The sequence below is a fragment of the Heterodontus francisci genome, chromosome 4 (assembly GCF_036365525.1).
Source record: "Heterodontus francisci isolate sHetFra1 chromosome 4, sHetFra1.hap1, whole genome shotgun sequence".
In the NCBI taxonomy this organism is placed as follows: domain Eukaryota; kingdom Metazoa; phylum Chordata; class Chondrichthyes; order Heterodontiformes; family Heterodontidae; genus Heterodontus; species Heterodontus francisci.
Window position 1 is genome coordinate 148,032,526 of NC_090374.1, and position 22,210 is coordinate 148,054,735.

General features: G+C 42.6%; 1 protein-coding gene across 5 annotated transcripts in view; it reads right to left on the minus strand.

Annotated features, from left to right (window-relative positions):
- The window catches only part of LOC137369292 (E3 ubiquitin-protein ligase RNF38), a 213,352-nt gene that overhangs the window by 56,290 nt on the left and 134,852 nt on the right, over window positions 1-22,210 (minus strand). The window lies entirely within an intron of this gene.

Here is a 22,210-nt window from a genome sequence, read left to right on the forward strand (position 1 = left end):
TAAACTCTGCAACAACCCCAATCACCATAGGATATTGTTTAAACACATGCATGCCCTAGTGTTCCTTACTTTTCTTCCCAGTTGAATATACTTCACAGCCCTGATCTTTCAATCATCAACTCTCCTTGAAATAGCTCCAAAAGTCTGACTGTGTTACACAACTTTTATTCACAAATCTCAATTTACAAAATAAACTGAAACAAAAACAAAAAGTGCTGGAAATACTCAGCAAGTCTGGCAGCATCTGTGGCGAGAGAAGCAAAGTTAACGTTTCAGATCTGTGACTTTTCATCAGAACTGGCAAAGGTTAGAAAAGAATTAGCTTTTAAGCAAGTGAAGGGGAGGGGGCTGGGGGGAGAGAACAAAGGGGAAGGTCTTTGATAGGGCAGGAGAGATTAAATACCAAAGCTTTCCTGGGACAATGCCTGTGTTAGTGCTTGTGGTGAAAGACAAAGCATTAGTCCAGAGACAGTTAATAGCGGAATAATTAGCAGTTCTGACTACATGAAAAGCAGGCACATGGTTAATTTTTTTTTTTTTAAAAGGCCAGTCAAGCTCTGAAGTTATTGAACTCAATGTTCAGTCCGCAAAGCTGTACAGTGCCTAATTGAAAGATCAGGTGCTGCTCCTCAAGCTTGCGTTGATGTTCGCTGGAACACTGCAGCAGGTCAAAGACAGAAATGTTGGCATGAGAGCGGGGGGGGGGGGGGGGTTTGAAATGGCAAGCAACTGGAAGCTTGGGGTCATGCTTTTGGACTGAGCAGAGGTGTTCAGCAAAGTGGTCACCCAATCTGCATTTGGTCTCCCCAATGTAGAGGAAATTGCATTGTGAGCAGCAAATACAGTATACTAAATTGAAAGAAGTACAAGTAAATCATTGCTTCAACTGAAAGAAGTGTTTGGGGCTTTGGATAGTGAGGAGGGAGGAGGTAAAAGGGCAGGTATTACACCTCCTGTGATTGCATAGGAAGGTGCCATGGGAAAGGAGGGACGGGGTGTTGGGGGTAATGGAGGATAATGGAGGAGTGGACCAGGGTGTCATGGAAGGAACGATCCCTTTGGAATGCTGACAGGGGAGGGGAGAGGAAGATGTGTTTGGTGGCGGCATCACGCTGGAGGTGACGGAAATGGCAGAGGATGATCCTCTGGATGTGGAGGTTGGTGGGGTGGAAAGTGAGGACAAGGGGATCCCTGTCGTGGTTCTGGGAGGGAGGCGAAGGCGTGAGGGCAGAAGTGCAGGAATTGGGCCGGACACAGTTGAAGGCCCTGTCAACCACAGTGGGGGGGGGGGGGGGGGGCAGGGAAATCCTCGGTTGAGGAAAAAAGAAGACATATCAGAGGCACTGCTGTGGGAGGTTGCCAGGACAATCCTGTTCGTGGATTTTAGGAAGGAGGTAGAAGTGGGCTGTCCAGGATTGCGGGACTATGAGGTTGGAAGCTGCAGAAGGACGATCTCCTGAGGAGATGAGGCCAGTGACAGTCCTGTGGACAGTAGCTTGATGTGCGGTGGTGGGATCATGGTCCCAGGGGGGAGGTAGGAAGACGTGTCAGAGAGTTGGCGTTCTGCCTCTGCAAGGTAGAGGTCAGTACGCCAGACAACAACAGCACCACCCTTGTCTGCAGGTTTGATCACAATGTCGGGGTTGCTTTTATTACAAAATAAACTGTTGTGCAAGTCTTTAGAAATGTATGGCATGTTGCTCTTCCTTTCTGATACATCCATCTTTAGCTACACAGCATTTAGGAAGGGGTTAAATAATTATACCAAATGTGCACAATGACTTAAATTCAATTTGTGGCTAGTTGTTTTCAGCTCGTTATGTGCTACCTTACTCAGTTGCAACATAAATCTTGTTGGTTTAAAAAAATTACTTCTTTTAATTTAAAATGTTCTAAACACCACTGTATCAGTTTACCTTTGAAGTTATTCCTCAGCCCATCTCTAACTTTCAACTGGAACTTGAATAGATTAACAGATATTTGCCACTGAACCATTTGAAAGCCTCTTTTTTCCCTTAATGCTCATCTTAAGCTATCCATGGTTTCTGGGATAATTTTCTACCCAAGTCCATCTTCCACTATACTGGGTTTAGTGATACACCACAAAATGCTTTTCAGAACTCCATTAAACACCACAAAAGAGAATCATGTAACAGTGTTTGCTTCTATTTGATCATTTTTTATTGGCATTCTGTATGCAGACCACAGTCAGTGGGAGGGGAAGCTCAGAAAATGCCAGAGGGGAGGGTGGGAGAGGGACTGCATGTAATGGCATGGGGGTAATCACAGGGAGACCAAGCGCACCAAGGCAAAAATTGCAGCAGGTTTGTTTGGGGAGGCAGGGGGCAGAGCGAAGCTCTCCTACACTACCTGGCCCGTCAGCAGTACTGGAAAAGCACTTAACTGCAGGATACGGCAGCTCATGTCTCACTTTAGTTGCTGGGTTTCCTGAGCCCCAAAAAACTTGTGCTGGAGGGATTCAATCCAAATTTCTGCCAAAGTCTGAGACAAAGAGCCTCATTTATATATTCTCTCTCAAAAGCAGGTTATTTGACTGACCCCCAAAACCATCCAGGTTGAACCAGAAACATTCAGGGTGCAGTTAGTAATATATTAACAGCACATAAAAGACAGACAGACTTGTATTTATATAGCGCCTTTCACAACCACCGGACGTCTCAGAGCACTTTACAGCCAATAACGTACTTCTTGAAGCATTGTCACTGTTGTAATGCAGGAAACGAGTCAGCCAGTTTGCACACAGCAAATTCCCACAAACAGCAATGTGATAATGACCAGATCATCTGTTTTTGTGATGTTGATTGAGGGATAAATATTGGCCAGGACATCGGGGATAAATCCCCTGCTCTTTTTCGAAATAGTGCCACGGGATCGTTTACATCCACCCAAGGGGCAGACGGGGCCTCGATTTAATGTCTCATCCAAAAGACAGCACCTCTGACAGTGTAGCACTCCCTCAGTCCTGCACTGGAGCGTTCGCCTTGATTTTTGTGCTCAAACCTTGGAGTGGGACATGAACCCGGAACCTTCTGACTCAGGTGAGTGTGCTACCAACTGAGCCACAGCTGACATGTAACGAGTAACAGCTTCTTACACTTAAATATTAACTTTTATTACAATAATAAGGCCATTTTGACCACATAAAACTAAGTTAAACAGAACAATCATTCATGCAATTGTAATATTTTTCCCATTTTGTAAACAAGTAAGTTCTATACTAAATCCTGGGTTAATATTCTACTCAATGTTAATACATAGCCAAAAGTTTAAAATTATCAATAGCATAATTTTGTTTATTTAAATCATTCATCAATTGTATGTATCTGCATTAAAAGCACCTCGTCATTTCTTAAGCCATCTGATTAATTGCAGAGTGTCACCACCCATTAGGGCAAGTTTTGAGTTATCACTCCTGGCACAGAGCTTCACAAAACAGGAGAAGGTTATTAGGCATTCAGATGCAGGGGTCAGCTCTCCTGGTGTGCAGCTTGCATGATTTTATATCTATTAAAATGAATGGACTGAAAGCTAGGCAGGCTGTTTCAATGTGCGCTCCTGGTGGGCAAGGCTTCAGGTCAGGAAGGACTACACTGGAAACTTGATGTTTTCAATACTCAACTGGCAAGATATCTATCTTGCAATGCAAGGAAACCGAAGCAGACAGCGAGGGGAAAGAGCCAAGACTGTACCAAACTTCTTAACTGAGAAGACATGATGGGGTTGGGTGTGGGATAGGGGCTTGAAGTGTGTAACGAGAAAGGAATAACAAAAAAAGGACAGAGCAAGAGACAAGGAGATGGAGAAGGGGAAACATGGAGCAGGAGATAAAGCAAAACAAAGCAGAAAGGAAATTAAAATGGAAAATACTCATAATGCTTTTCTGCCCAAAATATTAACCTGTCTTTTCTCTTTCAGATGCTGACAGAACTGCATGTAGTTACAGCATGTTCTACTTCTATCTCAAGATTTCCCGGATGTAGAGTTCTCTTTTAATCTGCACAGGAGAAATAAATAAGTCATTTTATAAAATGACACAGATCCTGAAACTGCAGCAACAGGGAAGTCACATACAATGAGTCAAAATCCAGACAAACACTATCCTATTATTCAAAAGTAACTCTAAACCTAGGCTTATAGCTCTCTTTCCCCTCAATGTCTGCTTCAGTTTTCTTGCATTGCTCACTCACTATAATATTCACAATTAGAGCAAAGATGCATTGTCCAGATTTGGGATAATTCTGAAATAATCAGTTCTTTTTTGAAATCATGCAGAGATAAGGTGACATAGAATAACATCTGCCCAAATTAATTTGTCTTAGTACTTCATAAATTGACATGCTTCAGACAGCTCTGCTGAAGGAACAACATCATTCATTCACCAAAGCTGCTATTTACTATTAAGGTGGTTCAGTGTAAATGAAAACTGCCAGTTTAATCAAGCCTTCCTGATTTAAACTTCATTCAAAGCCAAATTTTTATCAGATTTGAATAACTCTAATAACAGTTGGGAAAAGAACCATTATCCCACCACGTGCTACACTGACTTGTTTATAAAGAGCCTTGTTTAGAAGTGCCATACCAAATGGGTGAAATAAGGTATCAAAACAAATTACTAAGGAGAATGTGATCACTCAAAATTCCTATGTGAAGTATTTGTTGATAAAAATTGAACCAAAACTTCTAACAAAAACATCAGGGAGCAATAATCATTTTATGATTATTTCAAACAAGCCCCAGAGCAGGTGTGCTTTATCTATTACATCATACAGGTTTTTGTGTCTTTGGGTATTCAACTAATCGGAATTTCAAACCTGTATACAGATGGCTTCCATTTCAGTTAATGTGAAAAGGAACCAATAAACTCATGAGAGGAGCTCCAATTTGGTATTTAAAAAAAATCTGATTAAAAAAGGTTAAGGTTCTTATCAGTATTCAAACAGTATAATATATTATGTCCCCTGACCACAGGACAGAGGGAGAGGGGGTTGGGGAACGGAGGATGACTCGGGATTTTAAAATGCTTTGAAAAGAAGTAAGTACATTTTCCAGTTTCTTTAACAAATTCCAATTATGCCACTGTACCTGTTGTCATGCTAGGCCACCTGCCAAGAATGAGGCATATTAATTTTAAACTGTCACTGGAGTGAAGAAAGGACTTGTTAAACAGATGAGCCATAGCTGGAAAAGACATTTGCATATTAACAGACACTGTTTGGAAGGACAAAGCAGCTACTCCCTGACACATTCAACCCACAATGGACTTTTGATCACCAGACATTGAAGGTGGGGGAGCTCGCATTCCAGGTTGACTGCTAAGATGGCTGAATACACAAACGGACATGGTCAAACTAGCTAGTCACATGACTAACCTGCTGGGCAACCTGAGGTTTTTGAATTTGTACAAACAGTTTGGGCAAAAAGCGGTTTGCTCCTGGACTGAGAAGATCTCTCCTGTCTGCTCCCATCTCTTTCTCACAAGCCTCTGAAGACACATGAACCCCAAGAGAGAAAAGTCTGCTACAGCGAACATGGTTTAAGAATAATACTGGGCCCCAACAAAAAGCCAGATCTACCTACAATCAAGGATTCTACTGTGAGCTTGAAGACCCGTAACAAAAACTCATCAGATATTGCCTCAAACCTTTCCATGTTACTTCTTCTGCTCTTTTCTGTCTCTATTTGCATGTGTGTATCGCGCATGCATGCTAGCATGGGTGTGTCGTGTATCCAAAGGCGTTAACCGAATTAGAGTTTAAGTTTAACACATTTCAACTTTTCTTCTTTAAACCTAAGAAAGCCCGTTTGTGCTGGTTTCTTTGCCTTATAATTGGAAAGCGGTGAACAAGGAGGCACTAAAAACACGGTGTGTTTAAATTTAAACGCTGTTACAGCAAGACCAGGTGAAGGCTGAAAGGGAACCCTAGACCTCTTTCTCACCTGGTTGTAACACTGTGCCGAGGGTGTTTGAACGTGTGGGAGCCCATGTGCAAATGACTTGTTTACATTTCAAATCTTCACATTAGTATAGCAGAGATACTGCAAACAAACTCTTTCTCTACCTGTTTCGCTCCACCACTTCTCACATCTGCTTTGTGTTCTAATAGTTGGGGTTTTCAAACTTTGTGTGGGATCTCCAGTCTGGGGACCTCCAACAAATACTGGCAACGCTTTGGGATCCCCTGTCCTACCTTTCTAAAGACAACACCATGAAGAGAAAGCTTTTAAATGGAATCCTGGTGATCTGAACATTGTGTTTTCTTTCATCAAGTGGACAGGCTAAGCTTTTCAAGCTTAGACAGTGCATTCACATAACACTTTTTTCTTGTACAGCAGATCCTATGGAATCACAGGTGGCTCACCTATTTCTAAATGCATATTACAGTGGAGTTTAGAACTCAGGATTTAGATTCTTTTAGAAACTGTAATTACAGACTTTAAAATTCAAAGCATTTTGAGATGATGATTAACCAGCACAGATAAGCAATCTTTCACTAGCTCAATTTCAACCCAGATCAGAAGATAATTCTTCATAACAGAACTGTTACCAGGCCATCTATAAATAGTATTTTCAGTAACAAATAAACCTCAATACACAACTTATATAACACATAGAACATACCAAACATGTAGACAAGTTCCCTATAGAATCACAGAATGGTTACAGCACAGAAGGTCATCATTTGGCCTGTCGTGTCCGTGCCATCTCTCTGCAAGATCAATTCAGCTAGTCCCATTTCCCCGCAACCCTCTAATTTTTTTTTATCTTCAGGTGCTTATTCAATTGCCCTTTGAAAGCCATAATTGAATCTGCCTCCACCACAGTCTCAGGCAGTGCATTCCAGATCCTAACCACTCGCGGCATTAAAAAAAAGGTTCTCATGTCACCTTTGGTTCTTTTGCCAATCACCTTAAATCGGTGTCCTCTGGTTCTCGACCCCTCTGCTAAAGGGAACAGTTTCTCTCTATCTACTCTGTCTAGACCTACCATGATTTTGACCACCTCTATCAAATCTCCTCTCAGCCTTCTCTAAGGAGAACAACTCCAGCAGTTCCAATCTATTGTCACAACTGAAGTACTTTATCTCCAGAACCATTCTCGTAAATATTTTCTGCACCTGCTCTAAACCCTTCACATCCTTTTAAAGTACCGCGGCAGAATTGGAAGCAATATTCCAGTTGAGGCTGAGCAATGTTTGATAAAGGTTCATCATAAACCTCCTTGCTTTTTTACTCTATGCTTTGAATTATAAAGCCCAGGATCCCTTAGGCCTCTTGAACCACTTTCTCAACCTCCCCTGCTACCTTCAACAATTTGTACACTTGTACCCCAAGGTCTCTGCACCCCCTTTATAATTGCACCCTTCAATTTATATTGCCTCTCCTTGTTCTTCCTGCTAAAATGCATCACTTCACATTTCTCAGGAATAAATCTCATCTGCCATGTGTCCACCTCTTCAACCAGCTTGTCTATGTCCTCTTGAGGTCTATCTCTATCCTCCTCACAGTTCACAATACTTCCAAGATTTGCACCATCTGCACATGTGAAATTGTGCCCTGTATACCCAAGTCTAAGTCATCACTACTATATCAAGAAAAGCTGTGGTCCAGGTACTAACACAGTTCCTGTCATCTGTAAATTAAAAACAATTTCCCTATGGCAAATAGAATGAATTAATGTTCAAGTCATACTATGCACATCATTGCCAAGCACTGCCCTAATGAAATCACGTCCACAGCAGTTACCATTACCTGCTGCTGAGTAACTCTCATCAGGGCAAAATGTTGCTGCCACCAAAAATCAGGGTTTGAAATGGTCTATTGAAATGGAATGTCACAAGATTAGCAGCTGACAAATGTGGCTGGTGTTCTGCAAAATACTCACTATTTTGTATAAATGTGTGCGACAAAGATTTTTGCATTATATTCGACATTAGTATTGTTCTGTTGCATGTCATCCAAATTTTAAAGCATATTAGTATACTGCAAGCAAGAAATTCATAGGATTTCAACTCTATAGGCAACCTGCAAATATTTCTATTTCGATATTATGAAACGCGCTGGATTATATTTTCTCACTGACAACATCCAAGGGCTGAATAACACACCAGTATTTACGATTCTCACTGTTATCAGAAGCACTAGGCCTGTGCCAATGCTCAGGAAAGTAGCAGCCGGCCCAAACAAGGGCAGACTAAAGGTAGTATCACCCCTTTAATCACTGCTTTTACTATTTATTACTACCAGGAGAGAGTTGGACCCAATGCTGACACACTTACTTGAATTATTTTCCCTGCCCCCTTCAACCACTAAATAGCAATCCAATCCTCTCAACAGTAAGGTAACACTCCAGATTGCTAAACCTTTGACTGAATCATGACAAGTCAAGTACACTGTCCACCCTGTGCAATCCAGGAACAAAAGCATATGCACAACTGAAATAGGAGCAGGAGTAGGCCTACCGGCCCTTCGAGCCAGCTCCGCCATTCAATAAGTTCATGGCTGAACTGATTACTCCACATTTCCACCTTCCCCTGATCACCTTCCACCCCTTGCTTATCAAGAATCTATCTATCTCTGCCTTAAAAATATTCAAACACTCTGCTTCCACCACCTTTGGAGGAAGAGAATTTCAAAGGTTCGTGACCCTCAAAGAAAATATTTCTCCTCATCTCTGTTTTAAATGGGTGATCCCTTCTTTTTAAGTAGTGACCCCTAGTTCTAGTTTCTCCCCCAAGGGGAAACATCCTTTCCACATCCACCCTGCCAAGACCCCTCAGGATCTTATATGTTTCAATCAAGTCACCTCTTACTCTTCTAAATTCCAGTGGATACAAGCCTAGCCTGTCCAATCTTTCCCCTCATAAGACAGCCCGCCCATTCCCGGTATTATTCTAGTAAACGTTCTCTGTACTGCTTCCAATGCATTTACATCCTTCTTTAAATAAGGAGACCAGTACTGTACACAGTACTCCAGATGTGGTCTCACCAATGCCCTGTATAGCTGAAGCATAACCTCCCTACTTTTGTATTCAGTTCCCCTTGCGATAAATGATAACATTCTATTAACTTTGGTCATCTGACCTAATATCTTTTGTGGCTCGGTGTCATACTTTGTTTCATAATGTTTCTGTGAAGTGCAATGGGATGTTTTATTACATTAAAGGTACAATATGAATATAAGTTGTTGTCAGGTTGAGTTATATGTCTGATTCTGATGTGGGTATGAATACACCGTTCCATATTAGGTTGTCAGTTCATGTGCACACATTGCAGGAAGCTTGAAGTACTGATAAATCTCAAATGAAATACATGAAAGGGAGAGTCCTGTGAACTACAAAGATTGGATAATGTTGTGTAGTTATTACAAAAGAATCTTGTTTAAACTTGAAAATGAAGTCTAGCACATTCACTGCTCAGAACTATGTACTATATTTGAGCAAATGTGTTCAGACAGCATATTATAGATAAATTGAAGTGACCGCATTCTAGTGATAGAAGCTCAGCAGATCTAATGAGTATAGAATTCCAGTGTGCTGTTCTCCATGTTTACTATAGAAAACCTGCTCCATATATAGAGCCTCTCTTTAATCAGATTATGGAGTTATCTAGATTCTGACTTGAAATGTAGAAATGGTAATGTTCTAAAGTAAAACAAATGCCTGCTCTGTGGTTTTATTACTTTATTTGCTTCCGGAATTCTAATCCATTGCCTTAAAGGAGGAAAGTAAGGTGGAGAGGCAGAGAGGTAGGTGTAGGGAGATTCTCCCACAAGGGGAAACATCCTTTCCACATCCACCCTGTCAAGACCCCTCACAATCTTATATGTTTCAATCAAGTCGCCTCTTACTCTTCTAAACTCCAGCGGATACAAGCCTAGCCGGTCCAATCTTTCCTCATACGTCAACCTGCTCATTCCGGGTATTAGTCTGGTAAACCTTCTCTGAACTGCTTCCAACACATTTACATCCTTCCTTAAATAAGGGGACCAATACTGTACACAGTACTCCAGATGTGGTCTCACCAATGCTCTGTATAACTGAAGCATAACCTCCCTACTTTTGTATTCCATTCCCCTCACAATAAATGATAACATTCTATTAGATTTCCTAATTAATATGCTATACCTGCATACTAATCTTTTGTCATAGAGTCATAGAGAGATACAGCACTGAAACAGGCCTTTCGGCCACCGAATCTGTGCCGACCATCAACCACCCATTTATACGAATCCTACATTAATCCCTCTCACATCTCCACCTTCCCTCAATTCTCCTACCACCTACCTACACTAGGGGCAATTTACAATGAATTTCTTCTACACTTTATAGACATAGCAACAAGATTCAATCTGTCAATGGTAATTTTTAGTAAAGACAAAAAAGTAATAGTGAACAAGATAGTGGAAAGATGGATCGGAACATGACTGGGAGCACCAGCTAGATTTCTAATTGACAATGGAGGAGAATTTTCCAATGATGACTTCAGGAGTATGTGTGAAAATATGAATATTGTAGCAATGCACATGGCAGCAGAAAGTCCTTTTAGTAACGGGATTTGAGGGAAATCATGTCGTGATTGACAAAATGCTCCGAAAATGTTTAGCTGACCAGCCAAATTATAAATTGACAACTGTTCTAGCATAGGCAGTACATGTGAAAAATATGCTTCAAATGGTTGGGGGCTACAGCCCCTATCAATTAGTTTATGGCAGGGACCCAAAAATATCTTCAGTAACGTGGGATCATCCCCCGACTTGATGGGACAACAATTAGTTCCATTTTTGTGGAGCATTTGAATGCCATGCATGCAGGGAGAAGAGCATTTATTGAGGCGGAGGTTTCAGAAAAAAATAAGAGGACAGCTTTGAGGTATCAGATCAGGTCATCAGAAAAAAAAATTATATTGGGGACATGGTGTATCACAAAAGAGAAGGGCAGAAAGAATGGAGGGGCCCAGGAAAAGTCATGGGCACTGATGGCAAAATGGTAATTTTGCAACATGGCAACCAAACTGTTGAGTATATCCCTCGTGGCTTATTGGCACTGATTATACACTGACAAAATTTGAACGAATGATAGGTACTGATGATGCATCATGTACTTTGCATACACATATGTTAGACCTTTACGAGCAACAGATTGCGGCAGGTAACGGGCTAACTGAGAGTGGACAAAGTGATAGTGAAGATAGAGTTAAGGCCATTTATCCCAAAGGTCAACTACCGAAAGTTGGAACTAGAGTGACGTATATGCCAGAAGGGGATAGTGAATGGAGGAAAGTCCCCATTATAGGAAGGGCAGGAAAGGCCACAGGGAAATACAAACATTGGCTGAATGTGCAAGACAAGGGACAGGATATCAGACCTACAGATTGGCAGAAGGAAGTGAAAATTTGGATGGCCAGAAAATGTAGCTTAAGTTCAGAAAGTGGGCCCAACAATGATCATAGTCCAGGAAAAAGGTCCCGAACTTGTGAAAGGAAGTCTGGCCATGGGAGGGACAGGTCAAGTAGTAGCAGTCCAGAAAGGTATAGGAAATTTAGTAGGGGTCGTGGTTTCACGAGAGCAAGGGCCAGAGAGCAGGCGAGGTGCAACACAAGAAGTACGAGCCCTTACGATAGAGAAGCTCCAATGGCTGCTAACAAGTTAGATGGTAAGTTGGTAAAGGATGCAAAACAAAAAGAGCTTGACAGTTGTTGAGAGTCTGTTATATACACGGAAGTGCCCCATAGAGGGCAACCAGCATTGTCCCATAGATGGATAGGTACAGAGAAAGTACTTCCCGATGGTACATATAAAGCTAAGGCAAGACTTGTAGCTCGGGGACCTGAAGAACGACTAGACGACCAAGAAGTTGAGTAGACTCCCCAACAGCAGGAAAAGAGAGTGAAGATTTTCCCAGCCCTTTTAGCAACACACTCATGGGAATGTAAGTCTACTGACAAAGCAGCATTTTTGCAAGGGGAGATATTTCAAAGGGAAGTATTTTTAAAGCCACCAAAAGAAGCTGGAGAAAAAAAGAAATGGAGGGAAAATTTATGGAAGCTAAACAAGTATGTTTATGGGCTAAACGATGCATCCAGGGTGTGGTATTTTTCAGTTCGGTCCATCCTACTAAAAGCTAGTTGTATTCAGCTAAAAGCAGTTCCATCAATGTTTTATTTGTACTATGAAGAAAAACTAGCAGGCATTTTCTTGATGCAAGTAGCCGATTTTCCGTGGGGAGGATCTGTGACATGTGAGAAATTTGTGGTTGATAAAGTTATAAAGGAATTTAAAATTGGAAGTCGGGCTTCCAGACTTGTAAATATATAGGGTTGGTTGTTAGGCAGACTAAGTTGGGAGTAACCCTAAACCAACAGTCTTACCTAGAGAATGTTAATAGGATCCCAATAAATTGGGCCAGATCCTCTCAAAAGAAAGACTCTGCAACCAAGGAAGAAGCAGCCCAGTTAAGGAGCTTAATCAGGCAATTAAACTGGTTGTGCACACAAACTAGGCCGGATGCTTGCTATGGTGTATTAGAATTGAGCGCCATGCTGAAACATGCTACTTTTGGGGAAGTGCTGAAAGCAAATAAGACATTGAAGAAATTGAGTTTAGACAAATGTACACTCAAGTTTCCAGCATTGGGTGACCCAGAAGAAATAAAATGAATCATTTTTAGTGACGCCTCACATGCTAATCTTCCCGATGGTTATTCGAGCGCAGCAGGATTCATAATATTTTTGGTAGGAAGGAACAGTAAATGTTGTCCATTAGCCTGAGAATCGAAGAAAATAGAGGACACTTAAAAGCACCTTAGCTGCTGAGACACTTGCACTGGTAGAAGCGATAGGTATGGCTATGTATTTATTGAGTATTTTAAAGAAACTCAAAGGGAGCAATTGGAGAAAAAATTTCTTATAGAATGCTATACAGATAACCATTCTCTCTGCAACAATGTCCATTCGACAAAAAGCTTCACAGAAAAGTGGTTGAGGGTTGATCTCACGAATATAAAAGAAATGTTGAAATGAAACGAAATTTCCAAAAATAAAATGGGTCAACGTGAGCCACCAGTTGTCGGATTGTTTTACAAAAAGTACTGCTTGTTCAAAGAAATTGCTTGAAGTCCTCGAACAGGGCCATCTTGTGTTTGATGAGCTGATAAGACAATGGAATTTTTATGTTACGATCGCTTTATAATTCTTCAAGTTTTTTTTGTTTTTTAAATAAAGGGGACATATACAATATGTTAATGGCTGGTGTTGTTCAAGGTTGATGGTATAATACAAGATAAAGAAGAATGTATAATTTTGTCTCTTAGTTTTATTTATATATGTATTTAATTTAAAGAAGAGGGGAGTCTGCTACTGTTTAATAAGTTCTGTTGAAAGATGTTAAATACCTAATAGTTGAAGGTAATAGGGTGAACAGGTGCTGGGTGTTTATTAGTCAATTGTACTCAAATGTATATATAAAGAGCCAGCCAGCACTGGCTGGAGATTGTTAAGAGTGTAATAGCGAGCTCTGTGGCAAACAATAAACAGTCTCCACCAAAGCATCCTAGTCTCAGTGTCTTCTACAGGCTTTGAAGTTTCTCTAAGACACTGCACTATACAGTTTGATGGTTCCACGTCCGACAGTTTTGGAGTGAAGAATGGAGTGAAACAAGGTTGTGTCCTAGCCCCCACTCTTTTTGGCATCATCTTCTCCATGCTCCTGACCTTTGCCTTCCCTGCAGATACGGAAGGAGTCTACTTGCACACTAGGTCAGGTGGCAAGCTCTACAATCTATCAAGGCTAAAAGCGAAGACAAAAACACATCACATCCTGATCAGAGAATTCCTCGACATTGACTAGCACAGCATCATCACTCACACGGAAACTCAGCTAAAAGACTCGAGGACTGTCTCTTCCATGCCTGTAACTTGTTCTCCTTGACTATAAGCATCAAGAAAACTGTGGTCATGGGACAAGGTGTTGCATCTCTGCCCTGATCACACTAAAAACCACCCCAGTGGAAGTGGTTAGCAAATTCTGCTGCCTTGGGTCCACTTTGACAGACAATCTGTCCCCTGATGCAGAGCTTCATACACGCATAGGGAAAGCAGCTACCACCTTTGCGACTCGCGAAATGTGCATGGGATAACATCAAGCTGACCCTTGGGACCAAGCTGATGGCTTATAAGGCCTGTGTTCTCAGAACCTTGTTGTATGGCTGTCAAACATGGGCGACTTACAAGCCACCAGGAAAAGATGATCAATAATTTCCATCTTCACTGTCTGAAGTGCAGTTTTGGGTATATCCTGACAGGACAAAATCACAAATGCAGCAGTCCTCTCAAAGGCAGAGCTCCCAAGTGTGCTGGCACTAAACAAACAGAGGCGGCTTCAGTGGATTGGACATGTCTGCAGGATGGAAGACTGTCACATACCCAAGGACCTTCTATATGATGAGGTAGTCGGGGCCAATCAGTGGGGCGCCCAAAGCTCCAATTCAAGGATGCTTACAAACGTGACACAAAGGCCCCAAATGTCGACTATCGCACCTGGGAGTCACTAGCTGGCGAAATAGGGAGCACAGGTGCTTACAAATGATCTAAGCAATTCCAATTTTTTTTACCAAATCCCCACTTTGCTCTGTGTCAGCTATGACTCAGTTGGTAGCACTTTCGCCTGAGTCACAAGGTTCCAGGTTCAAGACCCGCTCGAGGACTTAAACAAAAATGAAGGCTCACACTCCAGTACAATACTGAGGGAGCGCTGCATTGCTGGAGGGGCCATCATTTAGTTATGACATTAAACTGAGGCTCCACCTACCCTCTCAGGTGGATGTTAAAGATCCCATGGCACCACTCCAAAGAAGAGTAGGGGAGATATCCCCAGTGTCCTGGTCAATATTTATCCCTAGACCAACAGCACAAAAAAAATTATCTGGTCATTATCAGTTTACTCTTATTGGGAGCTTATTGTTTACGAATTGGCTGCTGAGTTTCCTATATTCCACAGTGACTACACTTCAAAAGTACATCATTTATTTAAAATGCTTTGAAATGACCATTTGTTGTGAGAAGTACTGCAACTCGGTCTTCTTTAACTTTTTTAGCATTTTTAGATGAGAAAAATCTTTAGACACCAGGAGCAGATAACAAACTCTAGCAGCAATGTTTAATTGTTCAAATGACACAATGCAGCAGGAGAGGTTCTCCTTTGTGAGTATCAGTTTCAGAACTCAATTGGCTAGCAAAACACAGATCAAGATGCTTTGGTGCAAACATTTGAAAAGTTTAAATTAGAAAAAAATGTACATGCTAAGGCAAGAAAAACTTTTCTGAATTTACAAAATTCAGGCATCAAGGTCTAAGTTCTTCTCTCTGACAAGACTATGAAAGCTAACTCTCCCATGTTACTTCATGTTAAAGGTGGAAATGCCATCTGTTGTGGCGTAAGATCCACTGTGGCACATACACAGCATAAATCAGAGAAATAGTTGTGATTTGCTTAGATTACGATTACACAGAGATTTCGCTGCATCAGAATGTCCTATGTGATTACTAGACTGAAAAATAAGTTTACATTTGAAATCTTCAAAAACACAATACAACACTTATGACTAAACACATTCATATTTTTCTCTGTCAATTATTCTAACTGTGCCACTAAACTGCATTAATTAATTCATGCAAACATAGGGCATCCTCGCACGAACAATGCCAGGAGACATTTAATAAGCTTCCCACAAGAGATTAGCAAAAACAAAACTGCACGGAATTAGAGGAAACCATGTGACGTGTTGGTATTTGGTTGGGAGGTAGTAGTTAAGCAGTAAGGTTAATGGGATTCTGTCTGAATGTGACAAGTGGTGTTCATAGGAACATAGGAAATAGGCAATAGGAGCAGGAGTAGGCCATTTGGCCCCTTGTCCCTGCTCCTCTACCCCAATGCCATTTTCTCACACGCTTCCCATATCCCTTGATATCTTTAAATCTATCGATCTCTGTCTTGAACATACTCAATGAGCCTCCACAGCCATCTGGGGTAGAGAATTCCACAGATTCACCACCCTCCGAGTGAAGAAATACATCCTCATCTGAGTGCTAAATGGCCTATCTCTTATTCTGAGACCGTCTTCCCTGGTGCTCAATGCCTCAGCCAGGGGAAACAGCCATTCTGTATCAACCCTATTGAGTCCTGTAAGAATTTTGTATGCTTCAATGGAATCATCTCTTTCTTCCAAACTCTATAGAATACAGACCCTGTCTCCTCAATCTCTCCTCATAGGACAATCCTGCCATACCAGTAATCAGTCTGGTGAACCTTCGCTGCACTCCCTCTATGACGAGTACATCTTCCTTGGGTAAGGAGACCAAAACTGTACACAATACTCCAGGTGCAGTCTTACCAAAGTCTATACAATTACAGCAAGACTTCTTTACTCCTGCACTCAAATCCTCTTGCAATAAAGGCCAACATACCACATGCCTTCCTAATTGCTTGCTGCACCTGCATGTTAGCTTTCAATGATTTATGAACAAGTACACCCAGGTCCCGTTTGACATCAACACTTCCCAATCTCTCACCATTTAAGAAATACTCAGCATTTCTGTTTTTCTACCAAAGTGGAAAACTTCACATTTTTCCACATTATATTCCATCTGCCATGTTCTTGCTCATTGACATAGCCTGTCTAATTCCCTTTGAAGCCTCCTTGCATCCTCCTCACAACTCTCATTCCCACCCAGTTTTCTGTCACCAGCAAACTTGGAACTATTACATTTGGTCCTCACACCTAAATCATTAATATAGATAGTGAATAGCTGGGGCTCAAGCACCGATCCTTGTGGTGCTCCACTAGTCACAGCCTGCCAACCTGAGAATGTCCCGTTTATTCTTACACTCTGTCTTCTGTCCGTTAACCAATTCTCAATCCATGCCAGTATATTACCCCCAATCCCATTTTGCTTTCTAACCTCCTGTGTGGGACCTTATCGAAAGCCTTCTGAAAATCCAAATACACTACCCCACTGACTCCCCCTTAACTATTCTGCTAGTAACATCGTCAATGTTGTCAAACATGATTTCACTTTCTTAAATCCATGTTGACTCTGTCCAATCCTACCATTATTTTTTTTTTTATATAAGTGTCCAGTTATCACAACCTTTATAATAGATTCTAGCATTTCCCTGCTACTGATATCAAGCTAACAGGTGTGTAGTTCCCGGTTTTCCCTCTCCCTCCTTTCTTAAAAATAGTCGGGTTACATTTGCCAACTTCCAATCTGCAGGCACTGCTCCAGAATATAAAGAATTTTGGAAGATGATCACCAATGCATCCATTCAGAGATCTATATTGGGGCCACAGCTTTTCACCATCCATGACTTGGATGAAAGAATAAACAGTTGTATATCCAAGTTTGCAGATGACACTTAAGGTAGGAGGCACAATCAGTTGTGTAGATGGAAGCAATAAGTTTCATAGAACACACGCAGATTAAAACGAGTGGAAAGAACTCTGGCAGGTGGCAGTCAAAGTGGGGAGGTGTGAGGTCATTCATTTTGGATCCGAGAAACTCAAACTGGAATATTTTCTTAAGGGCGACTTTGGAGGAACAAAGTGATTTAGGTGCCTATGTGCACAAATCACTATCAGCTAGTGCACAGGTACAAAACAAAATCAAAAATGGGAATGGAATATTAACAAGAATACAAAGAGGAGGAAATGAGGCTTCAGTTGCACAGAGTCTTGGTCAGACCCCACTGGAGTGCTGTGTTCAGTTTTGGGAAGGATGTATGGCCTAGCAGGGAGTGCATTGCAGATTCATCAGAATTATATCAGAGGTTAGAGGGCAGACTGCTTAAACTTTGCATGCATTCCCTTGCGTTTAGAAGGTTGAGGAGTGATATGATCGAGGTGTTTAAAATATTAAAAGGATTTGATAGGGTAGATACAGAAAAAAACTATTTCCTCTCGTGGCAGAATGAAGAACAGGGATACCAAATCTTAAAACAAGAGCTAGGCCATGCATGATTGAAATCAGGAAAGACTTTATCCACACAAAGAGCAGTGGAAATCTGAATTTGCTCCCCCAAAAGGCTGTGGGATGCTGGGTCAATTGGACTTTCAAGACTGAGATCGATAAATTTTATTGGGGAGAAGTATCAAAGTGGGATATGAATCAAAGGTGGGTGAATAGATTTAAGGTACAGGTCAGCCACGATCCGATCGAATGGTGGAACAGGCTCAAGGGGCCGAATGGCCTATTCTTATGTAACTAATGTCTCGTCTGTTACAACCAAGGTGGGAGGAGGTCTTTTCTAGTTCCACGTCTCCATAGGTCACAATATATATTAAAATGTTTACCCAGTTACCAATGCACTCAATCATATACTCTGCTTTTTTTTTTATTCATTCGGGAGATGTGGGCATCGCTGGCTAAGCCAGCATTTGATGCCCACCCCTAATTGCCTTTTGGAAGATGGTGAGCTGCCTTCCTGAACTGCTGCAGTCCTTGGGGTGTTGGCACACCCATAGTGCTGTTAGGAAGTGAGTACCAGGATTTTGACCCAGTGACAGTGAAGGAATGGAGATATAGTTCCTAGTCAGGATGGTGTGCAGCTTGGAGGGGAACTTGCAGATGGTGGTGTTCCCATGCATCTGCTGCCCTTGTCCTTCTAGATGATAGAGGACGTGGGTTTGGAAGGTGCTGTTGAAGGAGCTTTGGTGAGTTACTGCAGTGCATCTTGTAGATGGTACACACTGCTGCCATTGTGCATCGGTGGTAGAGGGAGTGAATGCTGAAGGTGGTGAATAGGATGCCAATCAAGCGGGCTGCTTTGTCCTGGATGGTGTTGAGTTTCTTGAGCGTTATTGGAGCTGCACCCTTCTAGGCAAGTGGAGAGTATTACATCACACTCCTGACTTGTGCCTTGTAGATGGTGGACAGGCATTGAGGAGTCAGGAAGTGAGTTACTCGCCACAAAATTCCCAGCCTCTGACCTGCTCTTGTAGCCACAGCATTTATGTGGCCGGTCCAGTTCAGTTTCTGGTCAATGGTGACCCCCAGAATGTTGATAGTGGGGGATTCAGTGATGGTAATGCCACGGAACATCAAAGGGAGATGGTTAGATTCTCTCGTTTCAGATGGTCATTGCCTGGCACTTGTATGGCATGAATGTTACTTGCCACTATCAGCCCAAGCTGGATATTGTCCAAGGTCTTGCTGCATATGGACAGAGACTGCTTCAGTATCTGAGGAGTCACAAATGGTGCTGAACGTTGTGCAATCATCAACGAACATCGCCACTTCTAACCTTATGACGGAGGGAAGGTCATTGATGAAGCAGCTGAAGATGGTTGGGCCTAGGACACTACCCTGAGGAACTCCTGCAGTAATGTTATAGGACTGAGATGACTGATCTCCAACAACCACAACCATCTTCCTTTGTGCTCGGTATGACTCCAACCTGTGGAGAGTTTTCCCCCTGATTCCCATTGACTCCAGTTTTGCTAGGGCTCCTTGATGCCACAATCATTCAGTCAAATGCTGCTTTGGTGTCAAGGGCAGTCACTCTCACCTCACCTCAGGAGTTCAGCTTTTTTGTCCATGTTTGGACCAAGGCTGTAATGAGGTCTGGAGCTGAATGGCCCTGGTGAAACCCAAATTGAACATCAGTGAGCTCAAGTGCTGCTTGATCGGGCCAGACTGATAGGGTGGTAATTGGCTGGGTAGGATTTGTCCTGCTTTTTGTGCACAGGATATAACTGGGCAATTTTCCACATTGTTGGGTAGATGCCAGTGTTGCAGCTGTACTAGAACAGCTTGGCTAGAGACAATGGATAGTTCTGGAGCACAAGTCTTAAGTACTATTGCCGGAATGTTATCAGGGCCCAAAGCCTTTGCAGTATATAATGCCTTCAGCAGTTTCTTGATACCACGTGGAATGAATCGGACTGGCTGAAGACTGGCAGCTGTGATCTGGGGACCTCAGGAGAAGGTCGCGATGGATCATCTACTCGGCACTTCTGGCAGAAGATAGATGCAACAGCTTCAGCCGTGCCTTTTTCACTGATGTGCTGGGCAGCCCCATCGTTGAGGATGGGGGTGTGCATGAAGCCACATCCTCCTGTCAGTTGTTTAATTGTCCACCACCATTCGCAACTGGATGTGGCAGGATTGCAGAGCCTGCATCTGATCCGTTGGCTGTGGGATCACTTAGTCCTGCCTATTGCATGCTGCTTCTGCGGTTTGTCATGCAAGTAGTCCTACGTCGTAGCCTCACCAGGCAGACACCTCATTTTGAGGTATGCCTGGTGCTGCTCCTGGCATGCCCGCCTGCACTCTTCATTGAACCACAGTTGGTCGCCCAGCTTGATGGTAATTCTAGAGTGGGGGACATGCCAGGCCATGAGGTTACAGATTGTGGTTGACACTGTACCTCAACAGTGACTCTGGACCCATCAGGTCAAACATGGGTAAGGAAACTTCCTGCTGATTACCACCTACCGCGCACCGCCCGCCCCCCTCCCACCGGCTGAGGAATCGATGCTTCTCCATGTTGAACACCAATTGGAAGAATTCTGCTGCTGCTGATGGCCCACAGCGCCTCATGGATGTCCTGTTTTGTGTTGCTAGATCTCTTCGAAATCTATCCCATTTAGCACAGTGGTGGTTCCACCATTTTGCCACCCAATGCAATTGTGGGTACCCTCGGTGTGAAGACGGGACTTCATCTCCACCAGGTCTCTGCGGTGGTCACCCCTACCAATACTGTCATGGACAAATGCATCTGCAACAGGTAGATTGGTGAGGACAAGGTCAAGTAGGTTTTTCCCTCTTGTTGGTTCCCTCACCACCTGCCGCAGACCCAGTCTAGCAGCTATGTCCTTTAGGACTCAGCCAGCTCGGTCAGTAGTGGTGCAACCGAGCCACTCTTGGAGATGGACAGTGAAGTCCCCCACCTAGAGTACACTTTGTGCCCTTGCTACCCTCCGTACTTCTTCCAATTGGTGTTCAACATGGAGAAGCATGTTTGACCTGATACCATGAGACTTCATGGGGTCCAGAGTCAATGTTGAGGACTCCCAGGACAACCACCTCTCGACTATATACCACGGTGCCACCACAGTGGGTCTGTCCTGTCGGTGGGACAGGACATGCCCAGGGATGGTGATGGTGGTGTGTGGGACATTGCAAGGTATGATTCTGAGAGTATGACTATGTCAGGCTGTTGCTTGGCTAGTCTGTGGGACAGCGTTCCCAATTTTGGCACAATTCCCCAGATGTTTCTAAAGAGGACTTTGCAGGGTCGACAGGGCTGGGTTTACCGCTGTCGTTTCCACTGCCTAAGTCGATGCCGGCTGGTCCATCTGATTCCATTCCTTTTCTTAGACATCGTAGCGGTTTGATACAACTGAGTGGCTTGCTAGGCCATTTCAGAAGGCATTTAAGAGTCAACCACATTGCTGTGGGTCTGGAGTCATATGTAGGCCAGACCAGGTAAGTACGGCAGATTTCCATCCCTAAAGGACATTAGTGAACCAGATGGGTTTTTACAACAATCAACAAGGGTTTCACAAACACCACTAGACTCGCTTTTTAAAAAAAAAATTCATGATTTATTAATTGGATTCAAATTCCACCATCTACCATGGTGGGATTCAAATCTAGGTCCCCAGAGCATTAGCCTGGGGCTCTGGGTTACTAGTCTAGTGACAATAACCACTAGGCCATCGCCTTCCCCCCACCCCCCCAAAAGGGACAACTGATATCTTCATCCCAGAACAAAATACACCAACCAGGTTTCTTTAAGTAACAAAATTATCAGTTTATAATAAAACAAGACATAACCAGTAATGAAGCGAAGCATTACCACAAAGATTGTAATATGAAAGTTCCCTTTTACCTTAGCCCTTCACACACACCAGTTAACTGAAAAATAGAGATTTTCTCTATAGAGCTGTGTTACAAAAAAAGACAAAGATTTTAGCCAAATACTTGCAGATGCTTGAAAAAAAAGATATGGAAAGATGATAGTTGTCCCTTTTTGGTTTGGTGTCCCAAATACGTGTAGACGGCTGTCACTGGGATCTTTCTGGAACAGTTCTTTTCAGGCAATGTTGAAGATCAGTTTGGCAGGCTTTTCAGGAAAGGCAGCATCAGTTTCTTTATTTTTTACACTTGATTCTCAGGACGTTCTCAACGAGAC